Source organism: Lactuca sativa, chromosome 1 (assembly GCF_002870075.4).
Source record: "Lactuca sativa cultivar Salinas chromosome 1, Lsat_Salinas_v11, whole genome shotgun sequence".
NCBI classification, from domain to species: domain Eukaryota; kingdom Viridiplantae; phylum Streptophyta; class Magnoliopsida; order Asterales; family Asteraceae; genus Lactuca; species Lactuca sativa.
In genome coordinates, this window is record NC_056623.2 from 54,016,340 (window position 1) to 54,036,344 (window position 20,005).

Genomic DNA, 20,005 nt, shown 5'->3' on the forward strand with positions numbered 1-20,005 from the left:
GTTAAAACTAAAATTAACATGCATTGAATTAGAACATAAACTATTATGAATGGTAAATAAAATGATAAAAATACAATTGGCACTACCACTTTTTGTTCAAAATCATTTTGCATACAACCACCCATTAAATAGTCTCGACTCCGTCCATTTTTATAAACATATTAATATCTCACAATTTATATTGGAAATGTTTTGTGCAACTTGATTCTTAGTACTTTGAACGAATTGCATGATATAAATACTGAGTTTTTTATGTAATCAAAGGTATGATAGAATTAGTTATATTAATTGTTTGTAGTGGCGGACGCATAATGTTTTAGTAGGGATGTCACTCGTACTTCAAGCCGGTGCACCTAATAGAAAAAAAAAATTACACTACATACCGTAAATTGAGCAGTGGCCCAGGACCCCCCGGGCTCTACTAAGGTCCGCCCCTGATTGTTTGATGCTATAATTTATTTGTTTTATAATTTAAAGGGTGTTAAGAGATGTATTGGGATTGTTTTGCTGGAATAACTTAATTTTTTTGTTTAGAAAAAATGTTTATTAAACTGTGATGTTAAAATAGAGTTTTAAATAAAATATTTGAAGTAGTTTAGCTGGTATAATAACATAATTCTAATTATACATATACAATGATCAAAAAAAATATATTTGACATAAAATTAATATAATAACATTAAAAAATATACATATTCAACTCGATGATTAGCTGAAAATAATTGTTATAAAATCAAATGTTCAACCTAAAATACTAATAACATAGATTTATCAATTACAAAAAATGATAACAATAATGTGAAATAAGAAAAAACATCATAAATGGTTCCTGCGGTTTTTTCAGATCTGAAGTTTAGTCTCTGTATTTTAAAATATCATAGATGGTACCTGTGCGTTCAAAACTTTTGATAATTTGTCATTATTATTAACTCCGTTAATTTTTGTCCATTAACTAAAGGGCATTTTCTTCATTTCACTAGCACAGAGGACTATTTATGATGTTTTCACTTATTTTTAAATTAAAATGAAAAATTATGAAAAAATATGCAAAGGATCTCTCTCTCTCTCTCTCTCTCTCTCTCTCTCTCTCTCTCTCTCTCTCTCTCTCTCTCTCTCTCTCTCGTCGTCTTCTACCCATTCCAAAAACACACACAAGGGTTTGACTTTTATGATAGAGGAAGGTGGCAAAAGCTTTGGCTCTATATAAGAACTTGATGTCGCCTGTTAAGCAATATAGTTAAAGAAAAATGTATGCATTACCACTGATTCCATGATAGATTCCAACTTTTTTAAGTAAACCGCGTTTCCATACCACCTCTCCCACATCAATTGATGCCTTTAAAAACTCATCACTTCCAAAAACCTAGTCAAATTAACAAACTTGAGTGTTTGAGAATATTTTTTAAGTTTATCTTTATCAAATATCAATAGTTGAATACATATTGTGGCTGCTTTGGTGAGGGTAAGAGCCATCCCGGGAGCACCAAGGCACCAATCAATTAAGTGGTATGAATTACTACCTTCACTTGATCGATAGTTTCCATTAGAAAAATGCTTTTGAATCTTGTAAATAAGTGTACTCTTAACATCTTTCGATTCATCTTCAGTCAACTCCATGTCCATTAAGACATTCATTATCCATGCAAACCCATGGGCACCTCCCCAATACCTTTTCCCATACCACTCAAACATTAATGGACATTCACTAGTAGACATATTTCTACCAGCCTTGATAATTTCATCTTTGATTTTTCTCTACAAACATATAAAAAATTAAATCTTTTTGCAAAAAGAATTTAAAGATGACAGACAAAGCTTTACCATGTGGGTAGAGGATATAATGTTTTCATCAAGATTCTTTTTTATGAACAAACATGCCCATAAGTAACCTGCTCTACCAAAAAATAGTTCATTTGGAAGATTTTTAGGAAGCTTTATCTGTAACCAAAAACAAAATCCAATTGGCCAAATAAACAAAACAAGATCATCACATGAAAAACTAGCTACTACCTTTTTAAATCTTGTCAAATAGCGATTAAACAAGTGACCATTCTTGCTTTGTTTGGCCACGATGACATCAAGTGCAGATACACCAACTTGACCACAAATGAATGTCACAGGGATGCAACTGCAAAAAACTATCGAATTTATATCACCTTCGCTTAATAACAATCGTCTTGCTCAAAAACAGAGAAACAGAAAAGAAGGTAACCTAAACCCAAAAGAGGCAGAATCACAAGCTTTAAGAATATCTTTAAATAAATCAAGATTTTTCTTGTTGTGGGTAACTTTGTAAGCTTTGAAAACCATCATAGTTATGTCTAGGGCACCTATGTACAATGTGTAATCGTTTAAATGTTTCCCGGTGTTTCCCCAAGTCTCCGACACAATCTATAATGGGAACATGTGTAAATCAAAAATCAACACAAGGAAGAAAGGGAAAAAACATAATCTAAGGGAATAAAGAATTAGAAAATACAATTTGTTTGAGGTCGGAGGCTGCTCGTTTGAGTTGATCGGAAAATAGGTTATAGGGAAAAGATAGTCTTTGTAAGGGGATTTGTGGTGGTTTCAGGTGGCGGTGGTTCTTCTTCTTTAATGAACTTCGACATTTCATTTGGATGGAAATGATCCGTCATTTTGCGATGTTTTCTCTTATTGTCTGTTCTAGAGAGAGAGATAGATAGAGGGAGAGGGGGGAGAGAGAGAGAGAGAGAGAGAGAGAGAGAGAGAGAAAGGGAGAGAGAGAGAGAGAGAGAGAGAAAGAGAGAGAGAGACCATTTACATATTATTTTGTTTTTTTAAAATAAGAGAAAACATCATAAATGGTCTATACGGTAGTGAAATGACGAAAATTTTTTCAGCTAACGAACAAAACTTAACGGAGACCATTTATGATCTTTTTTTTTTTGCAAATACAATATATTTAAGAGAATGTCTACGTTAGTAACATTAAAAAAATATCTTCATTGGGATTGACTTAAATTGTATTCATATATCTCTTAGTACGCTTATATATAGATCATCATCATTACCATTAAAAAAAATATCTTCATTTGAATCGACTTCAATTTTATTCATATATCTCTTAGTATACACTTATATATAGATCATCATCGTTACGAAGTGTACTTATGTCTTAACTTTCTTGATTATTGCTACTATATCCTTGATTATCAACATCATTATCTAGTGGTCCTCCTCCTTGAGGTCGAGGGTTTAAGTCTCACTATGAACATAGGTAAAATAATTTAAAAGTAGTTTAGTATTTGCCGTTCAATATATATATATATATATATATATATATATATATATATATATATATAATGTTAGGTTATTTTGTTTCTAGTAACTATTGTGTGCAAGAATGCATAGATCTGGACCATCGGATGAAATATAATCAAAGATCATGATCAGAGGATTTATGATAGTACAATAGGGTAACATTTACCATATAATCACACAAAATTTAGCATAAGGGCATTTTAGTCAATTGAGACAAATTTAAAAAAGAAAAAGTCGAGATTTATGGGATAATTAATGATTTTGATTTAAAAATTTTGATTTTTTTCAAATTTTTTCAATTTCACATGTAATTTGTAAGCATAAACCGATTTTATTCTATCAGAATGTTATCTTGTTATAATGATATTCTGTAATTCTGTTAGAAACGTATATAACTATGAACATAATATTTTAAACACATATTATCAAGACCAATAACTTTTAATGAATAAAATTTTTATATAAGACGAAGTTTAATGTTTTAGAATAAGTAATTACATTCATTATTAAAGAATACAACTATGAACATAAATTACATTCATTCTTGAAACTCTTGCAAAAAAATATTGGTATTCTTGAAAGAATCCTCATTCACTTTCTGGTTTCGTTTCTAGATGTCTTATGTATGTTTGACCTCTAAGCCACTTCAAAATATGCTAGGATTCTATGAGATTGACATTCTGTGAGATTGACATTCTGTCAGAATTGTATTGCATGAGAATGATTTTATACAAGGAGTTTCAAAAAGGAGATAAACATGAGAATGATTTTATACAACATACATTAGAATAAATAGAATAATTTGAAGTGTTTATCAAACCAACATATTAGATTTCATTCTAACAGAATTGGAATTCGTGATTCCATTCTGGCAGAATTACCATCATCATATTAGATACTAAGGCGATTTTGCTACTGCTACTAATTGAAAATTATTCCTTTAGTATTTAATATTGATGAGGAAGATAAGAGATAAATTTTTCACCAATGTCTTTTTCAAATATCAAATTCTACAAGATAGAATACAAACATGATAAAGTAATTGTTTTATATGTTATCTGAAACTATTCTAAAATTCTATGTGCCTAAAGTCGGATGACTTCACCATCTTATTTTTTGATATACTGTTAAAATTCAGCAGGTTGAGCAAGTAAATCATTGACTGAAGACTTCACCATCTTTATATGATGGATCTAAAAAAATCAAGAATATAGTATCAAATGGGCAAATAAAATTAGGGAAAATCAAACACTTGCATATAGTGTTAGAACAACTTCCATGACAAAGCCCCTGAATGCAGCTCCAATAGGTTCACCGATGGTTGAACAGATCGCAAGGAAGGGAGATCTAATCTCCGGCAGGCTTCCCTTGGTTCACTATCTCTATCTCCGTCAGCCACCAATCGTGGAAAGGAAAGGAACTGAGGCAACAGTGCTGCCGTGAAGTGGCAGCGACGGTTGTTCGTTTTTCTATCCGACAACAATCACGCAGGGAGAGAAAGACTTCAGTCCTCAATTGATCGGAGAAGAAAGAAACACAAAAACAGTCAGAATATGGCCGATGACTCTTAATCGATCCCAAGGAAGGGCTTCAATCAGCGGTGGGAAGTTGTTGATTTTCTTCTTTGTAGTGGTGATGTTCTAGGTAGGAAACGAAGGTGAAGGGCTAGGTCAAATATATTTACTATATTTCCATAATTGTAGGATTTCAATTAAATGATTTCCTGAATTAAAAGTACAAAATATCCAAAATACCCTTTAATGATTTATTTAATTATTTATTATTTCTTGAATTCTCATTGGTGCATTTAGGCACACAATAGTTACTAGAAACATTTGAACCGAGCTATATATATATATATATATATATATATAATATATATATATATATATATATATATATATATATATATATATAAGATTATTGTTAGTCTTGTTAAAATGTTTTGCCAAATTACCAACCATCCTCTAATATAATTTTGAATCGTCATTGATGCTACCTAAATGTTACTTAGGTCATGTACTCATGTATGTGTAATTTACATACATATATTTACTATTAAACATCTATCCTTTCATAATCTAAGGTTGTGTTTGGCGCGCCACAACTAGCTTATTTTTCAAGCTTTTTTATGTTGTCGTGTTTGGCAAGCCAAAAAGTAGCTTATAAGCTAGCGTTTTGAAAAGCTACTTAGACTAGCTTTTTAGGAGCTTTTTTAAAATTTCCAAATATACCCCTTAATTAATTATAGAAACAAATATTCTTATATGTCTTTTATGTAATTTTATATATTTCATATAGCTTTTCAGCTAGTTTTACCAAGCATCATTTTTTATCAATTAGCTTTTCAGTTATCAGCTAACTTTTTATTTAATAGCTAGCTTTTCAGCTATCAACCAACTTTTCAGCTAGTACGCCAAACATAGCCTAAAACTCCCATTCAATAACATTTTTCAGTGACAAAGTGATCCATATAGTTATATAGTAGTTGAATCTCTCTCTCTCTCTCTCTCTATATATATATATATATATATATATATATATATATATATATATATATATATATATATATATATATATATATATCTTTACTATCTTATAAAACAAATCTCACTATTTCTAAAAATAGATTGAATAAAATGATAATATTTTTTAAGACGTCCAAATCATTAAGCTAATTATACAACTAATCACTAATAAAATAATATTAAAATTTAAACAAACTCCTATAAATCTTCTCTTCCAAGGTTTTGACCAGATCTTTTTTCATCCAAATAAATACTCAACACCCTATAATTTGGTCATTTCATGAATTTTCTTTATTTTTAAGATGACATGTTTCCTAAAACAAACTAATGATTGATTTGAAAATAATCATTCTCCATCGAAAATAAATTAATTGTCGAAACAAACTATTTGTCGTCTGCCGTTTTGCGCAGGTAAACGGCTAGTATATGTATATATGTGTGTATATATATATATATATATATATATATATATATATATATATATATATATATATATATATATTCAATAAAAAAAACTATTATTAATGATTTTCCAAATAACCAAATATTTTTCAAGTTTTAGAGTGTATTTTTTATCGAAAAAAAAACTAAAACTATCTAAATTAATAACTTCACATTGTGAATGCTAAAAAATAAATTATATATTTTTCGAATTCACAATTTAGATTTCCATTGTGAATCTGCACAGATTCACAGTGTAAATTTGACAAAAAAAAAAGTAAATTTTTTAACGAATTTGGTATGAGTGGAAAAATGATAAAAATTTATGAATTTCTTTATTTTAGTTTTTTTTTCTATAAAAAATAACCTCTAAAAGTTGAAAAAACAATTGGTTCATTGGTTTCATGGTTAATAATGATTCTTTATTGAACGTTTTTTATGTCTCTCTCTCTTTGTATATGTGTGTGTGTGTATATATATACATATATATATATATATATATATATATATATATATATATATGGCTAGGTTAAAGTGTTTTTTATATTTATTGTGTGCTAGAATGCACCAATAGGAATTTTGTAAAATTATATTATTATTTAATTAAATAATGATAGATATTAAATGGTTTCCATAATTGTATGTATATTAAATGATATCCATAATTATAATTTTCTCTTTATGGAAATTAATTAAATTCGTCATTATTATCAGCAATAACATTCTTTCATAATGAATTCGTATCTAGGTTTTTATGTCAGCAATAACATTATTTCAGGACTCACTCACTTAAAATACAATAAAGTTGTATGGATTATGAAAAATGAGGGTGTATTCTAGTAGAATATACTCTCGTTCTTCTACAATACACTCTTATTATTTTATATATGAATTCATTCTGAAATAATATTATTATTAACATTAATGACGAATTAAATTAGTTTCCATAAAAATGAATTATAAATATGGATATTATTTAATATACATTTAATGTTTACTTAATTCTTATTGGTGCATTCTAGCACACAATAGATATGAGAAACATTTGAACCTACCTCTCTCTCTCTCTCTCTCTTTCTCTCTCTCTCTCTCTCTCTCTCTCTCTATATATATATATATATATATATATATATATATATATATATATATATATATATATATATATATATATATATATAGGGCTAGGTTAATGTGTTTCTTATATTTATTGTGTACTAGAATGCATGGTTGTCAAAATCACGATCATGATCGGAGGATCGTACGATCGTACGATCCTAGGTATGAAAAACGATCCGGATCGTAAAAGGATCGTATTTGGGGTAGGATCGCAGGTAGGATCGTAGGATCGAGATCCAATCCGATCCTACCTTCCTTTGATTTTTTTTTTTTTTTTTTTTTTTTTGCAAATGAATTTTTTTTACCACTTTATGTCTTTTACCCTTTACCAATTTACCATTTATCATTTTGTATTGTACCTTATGGCTAATATTTTGAATTTTTTATAACTTTTGAACGAAAAATTGAATGTTTAAAATATTTTTTCATGATTAAAAATTATAAATTACAATTATATTTTATTTTGTGGGATCTTAGGATCCCGATCCCAATCTTGCAAACCAAAAAACGATCTTAGGTAGGATCCCGGTTTTGACAACCTTGCTAGAATGCACCAATAGAAATTTAGTAAATTAAATAATTGTTTAATTAAATAAAGATAGATATTAAATGATTTTCATAATTGTATGTAGATTAAATTATATCCATAATTGTAATTCTTTTTCTCTGGAAATTAATTAAATTTATTGTTAATGTCATCAATAATCTTCTTTTAGAATGAATTCGCGTGCAGGTTTTATGTATGAGTTCGTTTTTTGTTTCAAAACTGACTCACTTAAAATACAATAAAGTTGCATTGAATATGAAGATTCTACTTGAATATACTCTCATTCTGCAAGATACGAATTCATTCTAAAAGAATATTATTGTTGACATTAACGGAAAATTTAATTAGTTTCCATAAAAATGAATTATAAGTATGAATATTATTTAATATACATATAATTTTTCCAAAATTCTTATTGGTGTATTTTAGCATATAATAGATGTGAGAAACATTTGAATATATATATATATATATATATATATATATATATATATATATATATATATATATATATATATATATATATATTCTAAAAAGTTATTAATAAAAAAATTATTAGAATCAATAAAAAAAATATTTGTCCAATGTGAAAAGAATTTATTCTTTATAAACCGTCAACTCTAATAAGATAGTCCCAAACTAGTCAGCTTTAACAAAATTTATCAGCTTCCACATTTTGTGGCAACTAAGTTTTCAATTTTAAAATTATGAAAAATATTTAGAAAATGAAGAAAGTTCCTTTTATGTTGGAAAGGGTTGCATGTATATTAAAAAAATAAAAGAGTATTAAATGAAATAATCCAAATAAAACCAATTTATGTAAACTTTAATAGTTAAACATATCGAGGTAATTATTATTTAATCCAAAAACAATATGATATATTCATTATTTTGATTATTCTATTCAATCATATGTTTTTTTTCTTTTCATTTAACAACAATTATTCAAATTGAGTTAGTTAATAATATTTATTTGTTATTATTAAGGCATGTATTTTAAGCCTAATTGATTACCGTGCTTAGGTTAAGATTTTTTATTTTTGTTTTTACTATTTTAATATATTTTTTTAATATGTATCATTAAAAAACTTTTTTAAAATAGTTACTCCAACTATAGTCAGGGTCAACAATTATAACATATTTTGAAGTAATACAAATGAATTATTTGAATATTATGTGATTTTATGTGCATTATAATTATTTATAATATATAATAAGTTAAGAATAAAAATAAGCGTCAAAAATAAAATAATAAATAGACTCAATATCTATGAAGAAAGTTATAGTGGTCGGGACAAGGATTTCGGGGATATAAGGAACGTCGAAATCCGAGTTATAACGAAGAAGTTATGACATGTTCAAGTTTCGTGACAAAACCGGCACGACACCGGGAATCGAAAAATGTGAGTTTACGATAAATTACTTTTAGCCTTAGACCATCTCCAACCCATCTCCATTTTTTCTCCCATAAATGGAGTAAAAAAATGGAGTAAATAGTGTTTCATCTCCAACCCTACTTCATTTTCTACCCCATTTTTTACCCCAAAAAGTATATTTTTGGAATATTCCCTTTTTATAACTTATATATATTGTCAAATACACCCCTCTACTAATTAAATTCTATATTTATGATTAATTAATATAAATTAGTATATAACATGATATTATAAATATTAAATATTGCATTTAAATTATAATTAGTAGATAAAATAAACTAGAAATGTATAAAATAAAAATGAGAGAGACTAAAACTGACAACCAAACTTCACCTCCATTTTTGGAGATATGAATAGTATTCCCCCATATATGGGGGAATACTATTCATATCTCCAAAAATGGAGGTGGAAATGGGGTAGGATTGAAGAAGAATGGGGGGAGAAATGGGGGAAGAAATGGAGTATGGGGATGGGTTGGAGATGCCCTTAGTGATCTAAACGAAAGTTTTAGAGTACGTCTCCACCTACGCATGGACTTAAAGAACGTAAAAAACGGAGCTCGTATGCAAAAGTTATGATATTCCGAAGATGTAGTTGTCTGAGGGCATGACACGTGGCAGAAACCCTAGCCGCCTTAAGTCCACAACGTGAACATTAACTCCATGACGTGAAATTAATCAAGGACACTTATTGAGGCTAGAAAAAACGTGATAAGGCTACGGGATGGCTCATGGAAGTTCACGACGTGAACTTAGGTATTTCACGACGTGGAAATGTCATTTGGACACCTTTCGAAGCTAGAATGCAGATGGCAAGCCTACGAAGTGATTCAGCCATGCGCCACGACAAGAACATTATGTCCACGACGTGAACTTGCCGAGAACACCCTATAAATAGCAAGTTCGGCCCTTGTTCTTCTTACACCTAAAATTCTTACCTCTATCTCGTTTGCTGAAGGCATTTCGTGCGCCCAACGATCACGAACCGTTGACTGTTTCTAGTTAGATTATATCTACTCACGCTACTCAAGTGAGTGCATAGTTACTTTCATCTTACATATAGATATGAAATATTTAATATAAATTATGTGCTTTGTGTGAATATTATTTGTGTTCTTGATATCTATGTTGGATGAACGTTTTATACTTGTTTTAAATGATTTAAACTGTATATGAATTTTATATCTACAAATATATTGGGTAAAACATGGGTAGATAAAATAGTTGATGTGTGATGAAATAAAATGATAAGAGGCATCGATGTTTACGATGATCTAGTTATCTAGCGGAGTATAGAGGATGACCACAGACTATTCTAGATAGTTCAGTGGAACGCTGGCAGGCTCGCAACATGTATGTGTTTATTTGAACTATGTGTTCACCAAGTGTACTCCATCCCCCTCATGGTTGCCTTATTTGACATAAATTGTTATGGAATCCCCTGAGCAGTGTTGTCCACCCCGATGAAAATCCTTAAGCTAGGTCCCTTATAATAAATGATTTAGGGACATAAAGTGAGGATAACGGGAACGGGTAATCGGGTTGATTGATTTGATGAAATTAATGAATTTAATTATTATGGGTTGAAAACCTTATGTGCTCACCAGACTCACAAGCCTGACCCACTCAGTTTTCTCGTATACAGCTAGTGGCAAGAGAGCATAGGAGTGATGATCTGATGAGAGATATAGATATTATATGTTGTTTATGTTTATGCTTTTGATCTGTATTAACAATGATATCCCAATGTTTTTAATATAATACGTTTCTTCATAAATGCTTTGATAAATTTTTTATATCATATTTTTGGGAACAAATTCCGCAATATATTTCTTTAAAAATATACTCTGATTTTCAAATAAAGCATAAACAAATTGGTCTTTTATGGCCAGGAAATTGGGGATGTCACATCTAGACCAACTACATACAATAGTGTCAAGAGGTGGGCTTTTAATCTGACCAGTCAAGAAATCCGCTAAGGCACTATGGTCCAGAAAGATGACCTTCTAAAGTCTGGAAACAGCAAGAGGAAGTTTGATGATAACTCAGAACAACCACTAAAGAGAAAACAATACTTAGGGAAAGTTTACCAAACAAACATCCCATTATCCACTCCACTAAGACAATATGTTGGAGATCTTCCATTATGTAGGAAGTGCAACTATCACCATGAAGGTGCATGTAGAGAGCTAATATGTAACAATCGTGGTAGGAAGGGCCACACTGCTAAGTCCTGTAGGAGCCTAACCCATGTCACAAACTCGAGAACTAGAAATCACAACTGCCATGAATATGGAGAAATTGACCACTTCAAAAGAGACTGGCCTAGATTGACAAATCAAACGGGTAACGCTCGAGGAAGAGCATTTTTCATTGGAACAAATAACACTACCCATAACCCAGTCCTAGAAATTTGTACGTCCTCACTAAATAACTTTCGTATAAACTAAAATGACGATATAGTTTTGTGAACACTAGATTTAAACACTCGTTAAGACACAAAATTGATAAAAGCTAAGAAACACATGTTATTAATTATTAGGAGGATACGTAAAATTAAATAGTTTTAGAAAATGTGATTTAGCTCTATTGCGCAACTCTCGTCTGAGTCCAACCATAATAGGGAGAAATCATATGGTCGAAAAACTATGTAATTTTAGCAGCATGTAACAATATTCCCTAGATTATTAGATAACATTAAGTAGAACTCGAAGTAATACTATGAATCCCTCAAGAATTCTAGAATGAATTGTTTCGAAAACCCTTCAAAATATCATAGGGATTCGATATCTTTTGACTCTATGTTCCAGTAAGTACTAGACTGATGTCACTACCACTATATGTTCCAGAAAGTACTTGACTGATATCACTACCACTCAATGTTCCAGTAAGTACTTGATCGATGTCACTACTCCTCTATGTTCCAGTAAGTACTTGACTGATGTCTCTACCATTCTATGTTCCATAAAGTACTTTTCCGAGGGCAATATCACTACCACTGTGTATCAGAAAGTACTTGTCTGATGACACTCTCATTATCTCTCATAACAAAAATTCAGTTCTAAAACCTCACTTCGAAGGTGAACCCTAGGGAGTCAATTACTCTCTATAAAACTAAACCATAAGGATGAACATAATACTTAGTTATTACTATGTACGAATTATCCTGAACAAACGCTATATGTGTGTGTGTGTGTGTATATATATATATATATATATATATATATAAGTATAATTACAACAATAACAAATATTAATATAAATCCAAAATTCACTAAAATTCTCCCAATAATGCATCCGCGTTTGGCACTACAAATTGAATTTCGGGGACGGAATTCCTTAAAATGGGGGAGAATGTAACAATTACGAAAATTGTTACCGCTCATTAATCACCAAAGGTAACAAGCATCAAGTATAATAGAGTTAATACGTAATATTTATCAAACTATGACAAATACAGGTTTCGTATAAGAAAAAACAACCGAATCATCCGTAAATTGTAAAAATTAGTGCGTCGATATATATATATATATATATATATATATATATATATATATATATATATATATATATATATATATATATATATATATATATATATATATATGTATCTTGAAAGTACACGCCAACGCGATCCCAAAAATATAAAATTTGTAGATATCCGACTTCGTATGAATTATGTATGAATTTTAGAAGATATAAAAATCAACCGCACATAAAAAATTTCAATGTCAAAAAGCTATGAAGAGAATGGTTTACTTTTAGCTAAAGTCACAAAAAGAAGAATCCTAGTACTCCTCGAAATAAGAATTTTAAGAAAAAGAACACCAAAATCGGAGTTTGTATAGAGATATGATTTTCGCAAAATCGTTTAAATCATATAAAAATAAGCGATAAAAATAAAGTTAGAATTAGCCAATGCAACTTATAGGAAAGTTTCAGTACTTGTCGAGGGCTACGTGTGGATATAAAGAATGTCGAAAACAGAGCTCGTATGAGGAAGTTATGTTTTACAAAATTAGCGTTTTGCGCAGCACGTAGTGTGCGCTGAGTACACGACATGCACTTCCAGAAGCTTCTAGAAGACTACGTGGACCACTAGAAAGCTGACACGTGTCACCCTAAACACCACCCATTTTCACGTCGCACCGGGTGCACTCCAAAAATGTTGCCTATAAGTTGAGTTGTCTCCTTCCCCCACTCCTCACTCAATTCTCCTTTTTTTTCTCGTTCTACTTTGGAAATTTGCTATAGAATCCTTAAGAAATTTATTTTTAAAGATTTATTTTATTAATATCGTTATCCCCTCGAGTCTGGCCGATCCCGAGCGCCTCCCGAGTTCCAGACTTCTGAATTCTACCCTGCATCAACGGTTTCATGCTTCAAGGGTGAGTTTACGGTCCTATTTTCCAAACTTTTTCAAGGGGGGGGGGGGGGGGGATACATGTCTAAAATGAAACCTATGTAGTTAATACTAGTTGTAGTTAGATAATTATGTTCGTAACATTAGGATAGTATTATGCCTGGTAGATACTCTGCCCAACTTTTAAAAATAATATATTATGTCTGGTTGTTATACGGCCTCATACTGATACAAAACATCATACCTAGTTGTTACACTGGCCAATTGCAAGGAAACACTGATACTTTTGTAGTTAATATAGCCAAATTTCTAGGGTAACTTAATACCTATCCTTTGTTTTGGCCAAATCTCTGGGATAGCATTATACCTAGTTGTCACTCTGGCCAACTCTCTTGGAAAATACTATACCTAGTCGTTATTCAGCTAAATACTCATAGATAATATTTACACTATGTCGTCATTATACTCAAACGGATAATAATAATAATAATAATAATATATTATGTTGTCACTATGCTAAACTCAAAAAAAAAAAAAAAATGATTTCGTCACTACGCTAATAATAGTAGTATATTGTGTCCTCACCACGCTCAACTCGAACGGATAATAGTAGTATATTATGACATCACTACGTTAGACTCAATCGGATAATAGTAATATATTATGTCATCACTATGTTCCACTCAAACGGATTATAATGGTATATTATGTCATCACCACGCTCCACTCAACCGGATAATAGTAGTATATTATGTCGTCATTATGCTCGATTCAAACGGATAATAGTGGTATATTATACCGTCACTACACCCGATTTCTAATGGATAACTGTAGTATGTTATGTTGTCACTCAACTCGAATAATGGTTATATTACCACTCCACTAATTGGATTTACTAAGAATGTTTATTTAAATATAACTATATATTAATTATAATTATATAATAAAGCATTAAGACTCCATTCATGTCATAAGTATATAGTTATATAAGAAAAGGTTGGAATGTATCCAAACAACCTACAATGAGGTCATTCTCAGTTAGTCTCCTATTTAAAGCACTCATTTCCTCAAGTATACCCTTTAGATACGGATGCACTAATAGAATATAAGATAATGAGAATTACAAAAACCCTAGGACGTAGGAATAGTAGAACACTATTTTCAAAGAATCATAATACTTTTATAGCGTAATAAAATTATATACAAAAAGTATTTTCAAAGAGTAATATACAAAACTTGTGAATTCATCAACATTATGTTGACCCCTCAAAAACTACATGTATTCCTAGGAAACCAAGCGATGGAAGATTGCACCTCCGGAAGCTATGGTTGATCGACGAAGCTACCAAAGACTAGTTATCATTATAGTTATGCCTAACTGTCAAGACACATTTCGTATTAGACTTTATGGTATTACAAAAACATATTCTGATGTAACATTTTTATCCATAATAGAAGTGATATTTGTGTTATATATATTGTTTTGTATTGTTCAATGCATGTTCAATAATCTGTGATCCAACATCCTAACACTGCACCACCGCACCGCCTGGGGTTTCTGCCGCCAGCCAAGGGTGTGATAACATACGAACCACTGCCTTTTTCCCTATTCAACCACTATAAAAATGATTTCGATAATAAGTTAGATCGATTTAAATGCTTCTACATTTTTTGGTTTCAATCGGTGTCGATTTGATTATATGATTTCCTTTGTGGACAAGAAGGTTCTTTATTGCAGAACATTAAAAGGAAATACGGAGAAGCGAGAACCGTGATTCCATCATCCATGTATCGTTTTGCACATCAAACGTTCTTGATGTTGCTTTTTGTTTTTTGTATAAGATTTTGCTGCCTGATTCTTTGGTTGATGCTTTCTAGATAGTGAAACAAAAAGTGGAGGCAAGTATTTTGGGTGAAAAAATCTCGATCAATGGTGACCCCTTTTGTATTTTCCTTTACTTCTTATTATGATCATATTGTAGGATATAAATTGTAGGATTATTCTAATTCTATTTTTTTTACAGGTAAACTTGGAGTTGCTTGAGTTTAAATGTGCATTACAAATTGATGGTAAGCATGATTTCTTAGCATTACATATTTTTCATCCTGTGTGTTGGGGTGATATTAGAACCGATGAGTTCAATTTCTTCATTCTTTTGTGATACAATTCTATAGATTATGTTCATTAATTGGGAAAATTTTGACAGCAAAATGAGTTGATGCTACAAGGAAAATAAGGGAGATGCAGATGACTTTCTAAAAATCTCCATTTTTGTTCGGTGAGAGAAAGTGGAAGAAGCAAAACTAGGTAACAAAATGGATGAAAATAGATGTTTTGGTGGTGAAAACGATACTATAGGAAATAGATATCATTGCCAAAGAACACATCAAATTGTGCAACTTGTTTTCTCATTCGAGTACAAATGCTACATTTGGATCTAAGACTTTTTTTTGGCAAATTTTATTCGTTATGTAGGCAAACAAGTTTGGATTTGCACATAAGATTGCATGTAAAATTTGATCAACTTCTTTCTATTTGTTCTATTCATCTCTTTCATTCTATTCAATTTTGGTTATGTTAGGAGTTATGGTCCTCATGATCTACATTCTCGATTCTATTGAACATGTGACATTGTATTTTGGTATTTTCTTTGAAAATAACTATACAAATTTATTTTGATGGAATAAATAGCAATCTATTTTGGTTTAAAACTAAAGTATAATGCTATCTACTGACAACAGAAAATAAAATACAATACAAAAAAAACAAAAAAAAAAAAAAAAAAAAAAAAAAAAAAAAAAAAAAGAAAAAAAAAACATTGTCCTGTAACGAAACACAGACATATCTCCTTGTTAGAAAAACAAATTGTGTAGTCAAAACTTATACTCCAATTATTATAAAAAAACAACATTACGAGCAAATGCACACTTAAAGTCGATTTGTCAAAACAATCCAATAATTAAATGTTGAAAATCGAAACTTTTATTTGTACAAAAGTATTTGATAAAAATACAATATAATACAAAAGAAAAAAATTAAAGTACTTTAAGTGGTTATTTAATTAGAGTATTTCTATTTAAAATATAATTTTAAAGTTCATGTTTCCCTAAAAAAAATTAATTCGGATTTTCTTATAAAAAATAAAAATCCCTCAAAAAAAATTAATTCAGATTTTCACACATCAAAAGGTATCATCTATTTATTGAAGATCGTAAATGTATTTTACGTGAATCTCTTTCTAGTGATGTTGGTTTATTTATGGCGGCGGAAGAAACTTTGAAGGCCTTTAGTCAATGGATGTGTGGGAAGTGTATGGCTTTGCATGTTGTTAGCCGTTATTGCCATCAACCGGATGGTCATGTGAGTTTTGTTACAGGGGGTGACAGCTCGAGTCGTTACATTGTCGGTACTCTAAAGTCATCTACTAAAGAGTCGATGACAAATGTTCTTGGAGGTTTGGTTTTTGATGTTGGGCTCCTTGATTGTGTTTTTAAAGAGCCTATCACTACTGCCAAGAGTATCCCCCATAGCTGTCACATTGCTTTCTCTCAAGATTTGAAATAGCTCTTTACAAGGTGATTGCCCAACCCAACTCGGTTGATGCATGGATTTGCTTGTTACTTCTTCCTCGTTGCACACTGCAAGTGTTTAGGCCCAAGAATAGACAAGAATGTAGGTCATGGAATAGAAAATCCTTACAAAAAAGCTCCATCTTAAAGTCCTTGGATATATAGGGGAAAGAGGATGGTATTAGGAAGTTAGTTCAAAAAAGTTAGACAATCTCGAGGTTGGGGCCATGGGACAGGGTGGAGGCATCCTTCAGAAAAAGTCTACATCAAGTAACACCAACATCAGGCAGTGTCTCCGTAAGGTTGCAGATGGGTATTTTACCACAACAGTGAAAGTGTTATGCTCATCGGGTGTTGCATCATATAATGGTGATACTATTAAATCTTTGGAGGACAAACACCCTTCCAAGTCACCCCCATCTATGCCGAGCCCCATCATTTCTGAACCTCCCCTTGTAGTAGACTTTGACTGTGTATTTGGTTGCATTAAAGCTTTCCCTAAAGGAACTTAATGCGGGAGAGATAGCTTGAGGGCTCAACACATCCTTAATGCCCTTTGTGGAGAAGGGTCTGCTATAGCCACAGATCTCATACATGTTATCACTTCAGTGGTTAATTTATGGTTAGCGGGAAGATGTCCGACCATTTTGGCAGAGTTTGTTGCACCTGCTCCTCTCACGCCTCTGGTTAAACCTGACAACGGGATCCATCCAATTACAGTAAGCACTATATGGAGACGTCTGGTTTCCAAGGTTGCCATGAAAGGTGTGGTTAAAGAAATGGCTAAGCACCTTAATGATTTTTAGTTCGGGGTTGGTGTGTCCAGGGGTGCTGAGGCAGTGTTACACAGTGGCAATAGGGTGTTGAGTGAACACCACGCTGATGGGTCTCTTGCAATGCTTACAGTGGATTTCTTGAATGCCTTTAACCCGGTGGATAGATCAGCCTTGATCCACAAGGTTCAAAAGATGTGACCTTCTATTTCTTTGTGGGTGAATTTCTTGTACAGGAAAACAGCGAGACTTTATATCAGAGACCAACATATATGGTCTCCCACTAGGGTGCATCAACTATGTAACACCGTAAAATTTAAGACAATTTTTCGCATTTTAAAACACATTTCCCAACACATTCATTAATAAAATCTCATTCTATCATATCATTGTTCACAAAACATTTCCCAAGATCAAATCATAAGAAACTTTGCGGGTGTGTGTACAGATCATGCCGGCGCCTTCCCGCGATCATCACTGGTACCTGAAACACATAACACTCTAAGCATAAAACTTAGTGAGTTCCCCAAAATACCACACATAAGACATACTAGCCACTCGAGGCTATAACTCTGTGGACCCTCTGGTCCTAGCTCTGTGAACCTTCTGGTTCTAACTCTGATATACTCTGATATACACATGGCATAAATCACATAGAAATAATGCAGTGCAACACATCACATAAATAGCATACACTAACTCTGTCACATAACTCTAATTACCACTCAAGGTAAAGTATAGTGAGAAGACTCACCTCAGATGTCTCGGTAAATCCCTGACTCGGTAGCAGTATAGTCTAGCCTCCGCCTAATCACATAAAGTAAGATACGCTCATAAATATAACTCTCGAGACTAGACCCAACCCTCTCTTAGCATCCTCAGATGGGTAAAAGACCATTTTACCCCTCTCTTGACTCAAAGACCCCATTATTGACCAATCCCTAAAAGTCAACAAAGTCAACGGTCAAACTTTGACCTGACTCGTCGAGTGCACTTGGGCGACTCGGCGAGTCTACACGTGTCCACTAACTCTTTAGCCTCTCATGACATGCCGAGCCTCCCCCTACTCAACGGGTTACACTTGGCATGAATCGCGGGGCCACCCCGACTCAACTCGTCGAGTTCAATTATGAAGTCGGCGAGTTCCACCTATAACACTCTACCCCCTTCTGACTCACCGATTCATTCCCCCAACTCGACCAGTTACTCACTGAGTGACTCACGGGAAACCCTAACCCTACTCGCCGAGTCTGTTCTTGGGACTCGGTGAGTTCATGCCATGCTCGAGCTCAAATGAGCTCCTGAGGTCAGATCCGTTCCTCTAACCCATAGATCTGGCCTCCTAAAGCAATAAAAACACGTAAAGTTTGGATCTTGATGCCCATGCAAGGACCCCATGGCTCTATTTGAAGAAATGGCCGCCTCAATATGCCATCCAAAACTCATATCTCTCCAAAACACTCAATAAATATCAAGGATTTAAGGTCTCTGGACCTCTTTGGATCCACTTTCAAAGCCTCAACACAAGAACGGACCAAATGCACTAACATTCATACTCCATGTGGGCTAGAAACCCTAACTTTCAAGGATTAACACCCCAAACTGAAGAAGGATTGGATATGTACCTCAAGATGGAGTCCTTAAGCTATGAAATCCACAAATTAGCTCCCTTTGCAGGTTCCTCTTGCCTTGGTCACCTTCTTCTTGCAAAATCACCCACACAAGGATCAAAAATGGCTTCCTTTCTCTCTCAAAACACTCACACACTTTGGGGTCTCTCTCTATCAACTGGTAGCCGCAATTGAAGGCCATAAGGGCCTTTAAATAGGTCTGAAACCCCGGAAATTAGGGTTACATTAAACAGCACGGACTCGTCGAGTCCACTATTCGACTCGCTGAGTCCGGTCATTAACTCGGATGAAAATTCGCGACTCTACTCGGCGAGTC

General features: G+C 32.2%; 1 pseudogene; it reads right to left on the reverse strand.

Annotated features, from left to right (window-relative positions):
- Positions 1-828: 828 nt before the first annotated feature.
- On the reverse strand, positions 829-2,639 carry LOC111915356 (lanC-like protein GCR2; annotated as a pseudogene).
- Positions 2,640-20,005: the final 17,366 nt, after the last annotated feature.